This window comes from Ictalurus furcatus, chromosome 19 (genome assembly GCF_023375685.1).
Source record: "Ictalurus furcatus strain D&B chromosome 19, Billie_1.0, whole genome shotgun sequence".
Lineage (NCBI taxonomy): Eukaryota > Metazoa > Chordata > Actinopteri > Siluriformes > Ictaluridae > Ictalurus > Ictalurus furcatus.
In genome coordinates this window covers 4499437-4508940 of record NC_071273.1, presented here as the reverse complement: position 1 = coordinate 4508940, position 9504 = coordinate 4499437, and the positions used below count along the sequence as shown (strand labels likewise).

At 40.9% G+C, this 9504-nt stretch overlaps 1 pseudogene; it reads left to right on the top strand.

The window, feature by feature from the left end:
- The first annotated feature begins 4648 nt into the window (after positions 1 to 4648).
- Positions 4649 to 9504, top strand: part of LOC128622998 (NACHT, LRR and PYD domains-containing protein 12-like) — an 88298-nt pseudogene continuing 83442 nt past the window's right edge.

Genomic DNA, 9504 nt, shown 5'->3' with positions numbered 1-9504 from the left:
TTCCTATTCTGATATGGACAATACTCCATAGCACACTTCTCTCTTTCTCCCCATCAGCTGTTACTGTGAGGCAGTTTTTGGAACTACTGACAGATTTGTGCGGCACTTTCACTTGAGATGAACTGAAATATTATTTCCCTGATGCAGTATTTTGTGTTTTAGACATTCCCATGAAGATGGATTGCATGTTCTCTTTCTAGTTAGTTAACTTTGCTCATTACTAGTCAGCTGGTATCTTGGTCAGTATCTGGTTTGTTTCAGATCAGCGCTGGGACAGATTATCCAATGGGCATTATGGGCACAGGCGCAGGGGCCAATGTGCACTTGGGGCCAAAGCAAGGGGAAGGTACATTGCTGAAAATAGAGGGTAATGTCTGGTTGGGCCACACAAGATTAAAAAAGACGAACCCCACTTAACATCTACAGTGGAGAAGGCTGTAGGGAGTGTGGTCCCTGAACGTAGCTTTTGACCCAAGTTGGAATCCGCCTTTTGCCGAACTCGCTCTTCTCCCTTTTCCCATCACATATCAGATCGGAAAGGCATTTATGTACAATACAAATTAAGAAAATCTATGAAAAGTGGAAATAAAGTGCCTAATGACTGTTTAATAGTAATGTGTTTATCAGTTAGGGGTAGGTGTAGGGAGAGCTTTATTGTCCAAATCAGTTTTATTAATATAGTCATTTACACTCTGTTACTACTGCAACCTGTACATCAATACTGCTATTAATACATGCTATTTAGGTTAGTCATGGGAAGACTAAGGTCTTTAGGGTATAGAATACAGTGGAGCAGGTTAAAGCCATCAATGCACAGAGTAGAAACAGATGGGATTTTCACCAGGATGATACAGTTGGGATGTGTGATAAGGAGAAGCTACTGTGTAATGGCACCACTTTCTCTACTGAACATGGAAACTAACCACAGAAAAGAATTCATTTTATCCTTTTCTAACTACATTGAAAAAAAAAAAAACTTGACTTTTTGTAAATTGTACATGATAATATTTTGCTTGTCTATTTAATTTTAATGTTTTTGGTTCAGATAAATAATAAGCAGTTTTAAATGCTTTAAAATTAACGTCACTTATAAATAATTAAGCCTGTGTTTGTCAGGCCATGGAGTTTGGGCATTTTAGCCGAGCTCTAATTCTGTCTAAACGAACACCTCAGGTGCTGCTATGGAGATCCTCATCTTCCAATCAATTATTCAATCGATCATTTTTAATATTTCTTTCAACAGATCAAACGTTGTAGAACTGAACAGATTCATTGTGCACATTGAGGTGGTAAGAACTAAACTCATACCGTCTTAAGCTGGTTTTATGCTGGATGATATTTGGCCGATATTACTGTCGCAGACACAAACATACATCACAACGGATAATATTTGGTCATGAGTTGAGATCAGTGGCCTTAGAAAGTATAATGTGATGCTCACTATACTTATACATACTTATGTAAATATGCTTTTTTGTTTTTTATTTTTAATAAATTTGCAAAGATTTCAAACAAACTTCTCTCATGTTGTCATTATGTTGTTCTTGTTCCAGACTGCCAGGAAATGCACCCCCTGCTATGAAAGTGTCACATCCATGAAGCTTATTCCACGTATCACTTATCCCACTTATAATTATACTCTCAAAAGTATTTGATGCTGGGACCAACAGAGACAAAATTATAAGTATAAAGTATAACAAAAGTATAATGTTAACGAAACCTTTAGGCCTAGTGGTTAAACATATTCACCCCAACTCTTCTTTTGGGAAATGCATGCACAAAAAAACTCATTGTGAACTTTTTTTGAGAAAATCACGTAAATAAAATAAATATATCCGTAATAAAAGGAATATTCTATCAATAATATAAAAATATAACTCATAAAATAAATAATGAGTAAATAATAAATTAAATACTGTCAAAACTAGAGCCCACACCTCCACCAAGGCCCTGTCTCACATTGTTTGAAATGCAACAAAAAATATTCCAGGATGCGCCCCTTTTTCTGGATCCTGCTGACAGACAAATAAACAAACCAACAAAGAGAAGTGGGTAAAAATATAACCTAATTGATGGAGGTAATAAATAAAATGTTACAACAAGGGACACCATTACATGCATATAGGGGACAGATACTCCTAATCCCCTGGAGGTCTCTGTACACGTTCATGGTGGTACCACCTCTGACAGCCGTCACAGCAGACCTGAGGAAACAGGGACTTGTAGTGGTACATAAGTTTTGCCTGTGAATGTGAATACTACAAATGTGAAAGCTGTTGCACATCATCATTTAACAACTCAAAGGACACAAGTACAACTACATTTTAAAGTCAAATTTAACCACACACAAGTGGCTCAACCACACTCAAGCCAACCAGAACAGCCAGGAACCTTGGGGTTATTCTTGATGACAGCTTGACCTTTACAGACCACATTTCAACAACTGCAGGGTCCTGTAGGTTCATTCTGGACAACATCAACAAAATCAGACCATATCTCACCGAACAGGTTACACAGCTACTAGGTCCAGACTCTTGTCATATCGGAACTGGACTACTGCAACGCACTACTCTCGGGCCTCCCAGCCAGCTCCATCAAACCCCTTCAGATGATTCAGAATGCAGCAGCACGCCTCGTCTTCAACCAGCCCAAGAGAACCCATGTCACACCCCTCTTCATCCCGCTCCACTGGCTTCCTGTAGCCGCCCGTATAAAATTCAAGGCCTTGATCCTCACATACAAGACCTTGTCTGGAACAGTACCATCCTACCTCAACTCTCTCCTTAAGGCTTACATTCCCTCACACAATCTGCAATCGATCAATGACCGACGCGTAGTAGTACCTACTCAGTGTGGCTTAAGGTCCCTTTCCAGAACCTTCACACCAACTGTCCAACTGGAATGAACTTCCAACCTCAATCCGGACCACAGAATCTGTCACTATCATCAAAAAACAGTTAAAGACCCACCTCTTCTGTGAACATGTAACCAACCCCTAAAAAAAAACCTTACTCTGCTGGCACTTACAGCTCTACTCTGCACACTTTGCTTCTTCAAGAACTCAATTAATAGATCTTGTATGGTAGCACTACCTTTAACTACTTTTCTTCTCTGCTTGATATATATCGCTTTGCTTGTATTTTCTCATTTGAAAGTCGCTTTGGATAAACGTGTCTGCTAAATGAATAAATGTAACTTGTAGACTCCAGGCACATCTTAATCTTTCTGTCAGTTTCCCATAAAAATAGATCCAAGAAAAGTGTTCTTTTCTCATGTGGGTACATAACCTTTTATTGTTGACATGGAAACACAAAATACATTACGCAGAATGGTATTAGTGAAAGTCTATAATGTGGGGTATCGTGTAGACCTTCTTAATAATAAATGAGAACATGTATGCATGGCCAAATTTAATTAGTAAATGCCTAATCATGTGGAATGTATACATCACTAAAGATACACAGCTTGAAGAAGCGAGAGTTGTGCAATGCTCTTGTTCTCACCATCAACATCCAATGATGCTGCTCATTCACAATTCATACAATAACTTTGTGTGCTACTGGAACAAAAAATACAAAATCCCTGTTAGTTCAAAAATGCATATTTGCAACATTTACAAAATGTGAAGTCACACAAACACTGTCAAATATGCATTGATCACCTATGAAATCTTGTCACTAAGATGACATTATGTATTAGACAGAGGCAGTTTCACTGTAATATTATCAACTGCATTGATGTTGTAGTGTTACTGAATTATCTTGCCTGATTTAAGGTCTTTAATTAAAGATTAGTTCAAAATGAATGAAACGTTTATGAATGACACATACCAAATACACCACAGGTGTTCCCTGAGAATCAAACCCATGACCTTGGTAAAGTTCGACAGCTGTGCTCTTCTCTGAGACAACATGAACATGAACTTAAGTCGTCTTTACACTGCACCGAAAAGGTGTGTTTACACAGAGGATTTAAATAAGGTGCAGTAGGCTACTGATAAGCTCTTTCTCGTGCACAGTAGTGATGTGTTGTTCATGAAAGATTCGGTCATTTTGAACAGATCTTTAATATGACTCGGGAACAACGAGTTGTCTCAGAGAGTGATTCGTTCATTTTTGACCACACATATGCTGAAACATCCCCATTGGTTCTGTACAGGAAACAGAAATGATTAGTTCACCTCTCGAGTGTTTGGGTTTGTGTCACCCCCTTCTGCACGTACCTGCCGCAGACCCCTGAGGTGTACTTTTTGTCATATCTCACAGGTGACTTGCTCTATCATTCAAATGTTTCATGATTTTGTCAATCGATTTGTTTCTAATGACTTCATATCATTGTTTTCAGTTTATATATAAAATCAGAGGAAAAACATGACACTGTTTTTGGGCCCTAATGTGTTGGAAAACAGTGAGGAGTTTATTGTGACTAAAAATTTGGTTTGTTTCTGTTTATTTAAGATGTAATGAAACATTGACATCTAACTTTTATATGCAAACATTTGCCTCGTATATTAGGTATACAATGCATGGGAATATCTTTTGTGTGATGAACGCTGTATAAAGTCTACATTCATAAAAAAAAAATGTTTCATGATTAAATGTTAGTATTTTAATGACATTCATATGCAAGTGCAAAGGGAAGAGTAATACAGTACTTTATTTGAAACACATTCATTTCCATGTGTTTTGCTTTGGCAGCTGGTAGATTTATTCTTAACGCTGTCGAAGCATCAGCAGTTTCCACGTTAAATGGATCTGCCATGTATTTTGTATCCTTTATCAAAACTAATTTAATTTCTGTTTATTAATTTAAGTTTAGACACTGCTTCCATGTATGTTATTGGTGCTAGCTGTGTAAAAACTGATGGATGAGTGGCTATGGTAAACAGAAGAATGTTAACTCACTGCACCGCCTATCACCTGTGTGATGAAGGGGAGTCAGATTTGGGTACAACTCTTGTTTAGAAAACACACAACACACTGTAAAAATTGTGGTACAAAGCTGGAAAACCTGCTGCCAGTATTTTACTGTAATTTTGTAGTTTTCCAAATAAAAAAAAAGATTAAAAATCTGTCGTAGTTAAAGTAGCCAAAGAGTGTAGTACATTATAGAGTAGTGCATATTTTCCACAAATAAAAATGATTTAAAAGTCAGTAACCGTTTAACTTAGTAAAAATCTCTGGATTTTAAACAGCATCAGTTACTAAAAAAGGTGTAGCTCATTGTTTTGTTTGTGAATAACAATAATTGACATGTTTTATCCTTTTTGAGCTTCTGTTTTAAAGCTACTGAAGACAGAAATATGAATATGTGAAAGTGAAACTAACTTTACCGCAGTCTCTTTCCTATGTAACTGCAGTACAGAGAGGATAAATTACTGCTAGTATGTTGTACAGTATGTGATTAAATGCATTAGAGAATCATGAAAACATAATACTGATGAATTCTCAGCAAAAGGATAGATTACAGGAGTTTAGATTTGCGAGTCAGCTACCAACGTTCACCTAAAGATCCGGCTCAAAGAGTCGACTCATTCCTGATCGACTCATCACCTGTAATGAATCCTCCTTCCTAAAGTGAAAGCGTTTCTCCCTCAGACTCGACTCAATTTTGTGGAGCGGTTGGAAAAGTGTTTTTTTTTTGTTGTTGTTTTTTTTACTTTAAGGCAAAAACTGTGATATTAATATATAAGAAGAATGATGGTATATTGTAAATAAAACTCGTGTAAAATCAGCTTTAGGAAATCTGCAGCGCGTGAGGTGCAGGACTTTCAACTTCCTCTGTGTAGGTAAGTTCCTCTGTGTAAGGTGTAACCTTACCTGTAAAACAGGTTTTTATGGTGTATGTACTATATAGTCCTTTCAACTTCCTTTCTTCATTTTCTCATGAATTAAACATCCAGAATGTTTGGGGAATATTGTTTTATCAGGGTGGAATAAACATAATGTGTTTTAAAATATATTTCGTCACATTTCTCTCATTAGCGGTCTGTTAATGAGAAATGATTAGTACACCTCTCCAGTCTTCGAGTCGTTCATTCATCACTTCACAGCCCCACTGCATTCAGCCTATGGGCCGGTCACGTGATGAACGAATGACCTGAAGCCGAAGAATCACGAGATCACAGGGGCAAGAATCACAGGGGCAAGGTTATTATAGTTTTGCATTTTTAATTAGTTTTTATTTTTATTTTGTTTTCAACTTCAGTTTAGTTTTAATTAGTTTTTAAAGCGGGTTTGCTAGGCCTAGTTTAGTTTGGTTTCTATTTTTTTTTTTTTAATGCTTAGTTTTAGTTTAATTTTTATATAGTTTTAATGTTAGTTTTAGTCTTTTGTAATATGGGTTATTTGTCAAGGCCAGAAAAAGTATTGTGTAATAAAAACTCAACAAAAACATCATACAATTTTAGAAATATGTATTCAGCAATAACACCAGTACATAAAATGTAGCTACATATGGGCACAAGTAAGCTGACACACCCATGAAAGATGCTGTTAATCCTCTCTTGCTCCAACCATATAGGGTCAGCTTCCTCGCATCCCTAATGATCTCTTTTAATTTCTGCTTTGCCGTATCCATCTTAGCCCCAATAACGCTGTTGACTCTTGCAGCTCCAGGTGTTTTGAACTTTGGTTCGAGTAAAGTGGAGAACTTTTTGAAGGCAATCGACTCACACAGTTTGTAGACATCCCAGTATCAATAAACATATTAACCAGCGCTTCCTCCCGCTTGTAGTGTTCCTGCGTATTTACTAACCAGCAGCAATCGGTTTGCCGGTGAAAGCACTGCTGTAATGTTCTCTGTCCTACGGTTGTCTCCGTCATGCTGCCTAGCCCTGTGCCGGGGTTAGCTTCTGTTTCGGGGGAGGGGGGCTTGGCGTTCAACTTTACCTTATTAAGGTAAGCTATGTTAGCCTCCTTGTGCGTGCTTCTCAAATGTATTTTCAAATTCGTGGGATTTTTCCCTTTAATAAATTGTCCACATATTTTACCACCTTCCACTGCAAGGCACATGCTTTTATCTGACACACAGTCATATTCAGAGTAATCCCAAATAGGACTCTGCCGCTTTCTTCTGACTTTCGGTACCGCCATGATGCCAGGTGAGGAGCATGGACTATGCTGTGTTCAATTTGACATGGAATGTCGTAATTTCTGGGTTCCCAGTTGGAAATGTCAACTCTGGAAGATATTTGCCCTATGAAAGACATTGACAAAGACGTAAATTAAAGACATTTACTCTATAATTGTATTTTATTTTAGTTAGTTTTGCAAACAGACAATACAGTTTTAGTTAGTTATTGTTTTTTTGGTAATGAGCGGATGGAATGAACCAGCCCTTAAGAATGCGTTCCGTCGTGGCCTAGATCCGGAGTTATTGCAACAGCTAGCCTGTCGAGGAGAACTTTTGATGACCTCGTTGATCTAACCATAAGACTGGATCATCTGCGCTGTACTAACCTGTACTGCATAGTCCATTACCACCAGAGCCGGTCGCACCCATGCAGCTTGGAAGTGTGCGGACCCGCGAGGAGGAGAGGGAAAGAAGATGTAATGAGTGCGTCTATTGTGGTGAGGGCACCCACATTGTCCGTCAGTGCCCCCACAGCAGGCCTCGAGGGACTGAGAGAAGTACGGACAGCCCGCCTCGTCGCGCTCGGGTGAGTCTTAACCAATCACATGCTTCACACATATTTGCCTTACCAGTCGTGATAGAACATTCAGGTCAGTCTTTTGTTCTTTCAGCGCTCGTCATAATGAAATAATAATGATAATAATATCTCACAACACACACACAGTCAACCTTCAAGTTAGTGCCCTCCACCATGAGACTATGGTCCTATACATCACGGTCTCCACCAGACATCCAGTCATACTCAGACTACCCTGGCTAGAACGGTACAATCCCCAAATCTCCTGGATGGGCAAACAACTCACCCAATGGTCCTCGTATTGTTTGCAAAATTGTCTGAGGGGTCCCTTTGGCCACCACGACTGTGGAGAGTCCCCTGTCTCATGTCCCGATCAAGATCCCCCCAGAATACCTCAACCTCCACGAGGTGTTCAGCAAGGAGAAAGCCAGTTGTCTACCACCTCATAGACCCTATGACTGTGCCATTGATCTCCTACCCGGGGCTACCCCACCTCGGGGCAGCGTATACCCGCTCTCCCAAGCGGAACAGCGGGCCATGGAGGAGTACATCCAGGAAGCTCTCCGGCAGGGGTACATTCGACCCTCCACATCCCCTGCGTCTGCCGGGTTCTTCTTTGCAGAGAAGGGGGGGGGCTCCGGCCATGCATTGATTATCAGGGCCTCAACCAAGTGACCGTAAAGTACCGGTATCCCCTGCCTCTTGTCCCCACGGCCTTGGAGCAGCTACGGTCTGCAACCATCTTTAGTAAGCTGGACCTATGCAGCGCTTATAACCTGATCCGCATTAGAGAGGGAGAAAAGTGTTAAACGGCCTTCACCACTACCTCAGGACACTATGAGTACTTGGTTATGCCGTATGGGCTTGCTAACGCCCCCTCCGTGTTCCAGAACCTGATCAATGATGCCCTGAGGGACATGCTGGGGAGGTATGTCGTCGCCTACATCGACAATATTCTGGTATATTCGACATCCTTGGAGGAGCATGTCCAGCATGTCCGGTAAGTATTGCATCACCTGCTGCAATACCAGCTTTACGTAAAGGCTGAGAAATGCGAGTTCCACCAGCATACAATCTCCTTCCTAGGGTATGTCATTAGCCCAAGGGGAGTCGCCATGGACCAGCGCAAGATTCAAGCGGTCGTGGAATGGCCCACTCCGCGAACCATCAGGGAGTCGCAGCATTTCCTTGGCTTCGCCAACTTCTACCGGCAATTCATTCAAGACTTTAGTAAGGTGGCGCAGCCCCTGAAATACCTCCTGGAAGGTAAGCCCCGGCGACTCTTTTGGACCCCAATCGCCCAGGAGGCTCCGGAGAAGCTTAAACGGGCCTTTACCACAGCCCCCATCCTCAGACACCTGGATCCCTCCAGGCCATTTGTCGTGGAAGTAGATGCATCTGAAGTGGGAGTGAGGCCTATCCTGTCGCAAAGATTTGGAGAGAAACCCAAGTTGCACCGCGTAGCGTTCTTTTCCTGGAAGTTGTCGCCAGCGGAACGCAACTATGATGTGGGGACCCGTGAACTCCTGGCTGGCCCTAGAGGAGTGGAGACACTGGCTGGAAGGAGCCGTACACCCATTTGTTATTTTTACAGACCATAAGAACTTGGAGTATCTGAGAACCACCAAATGCCTCACACCTCTCCAGGTTCGCTGGTCCCTATTATTTTCCAGGTTCCAATTCACCCCGTCTTATAGGCCTGGCTCAAAGAACACAAACGCTGATGTACTGTCTCATATTCACGCCCCAGACCGGCTGGCGGACCAGGAGAGTTATATCGTGATTCCCTCCTGCATAGTGGGCACCTTGTAGTGGACCCTAGAGCAAAACTTATCCCCAGGTCACCAATCCCG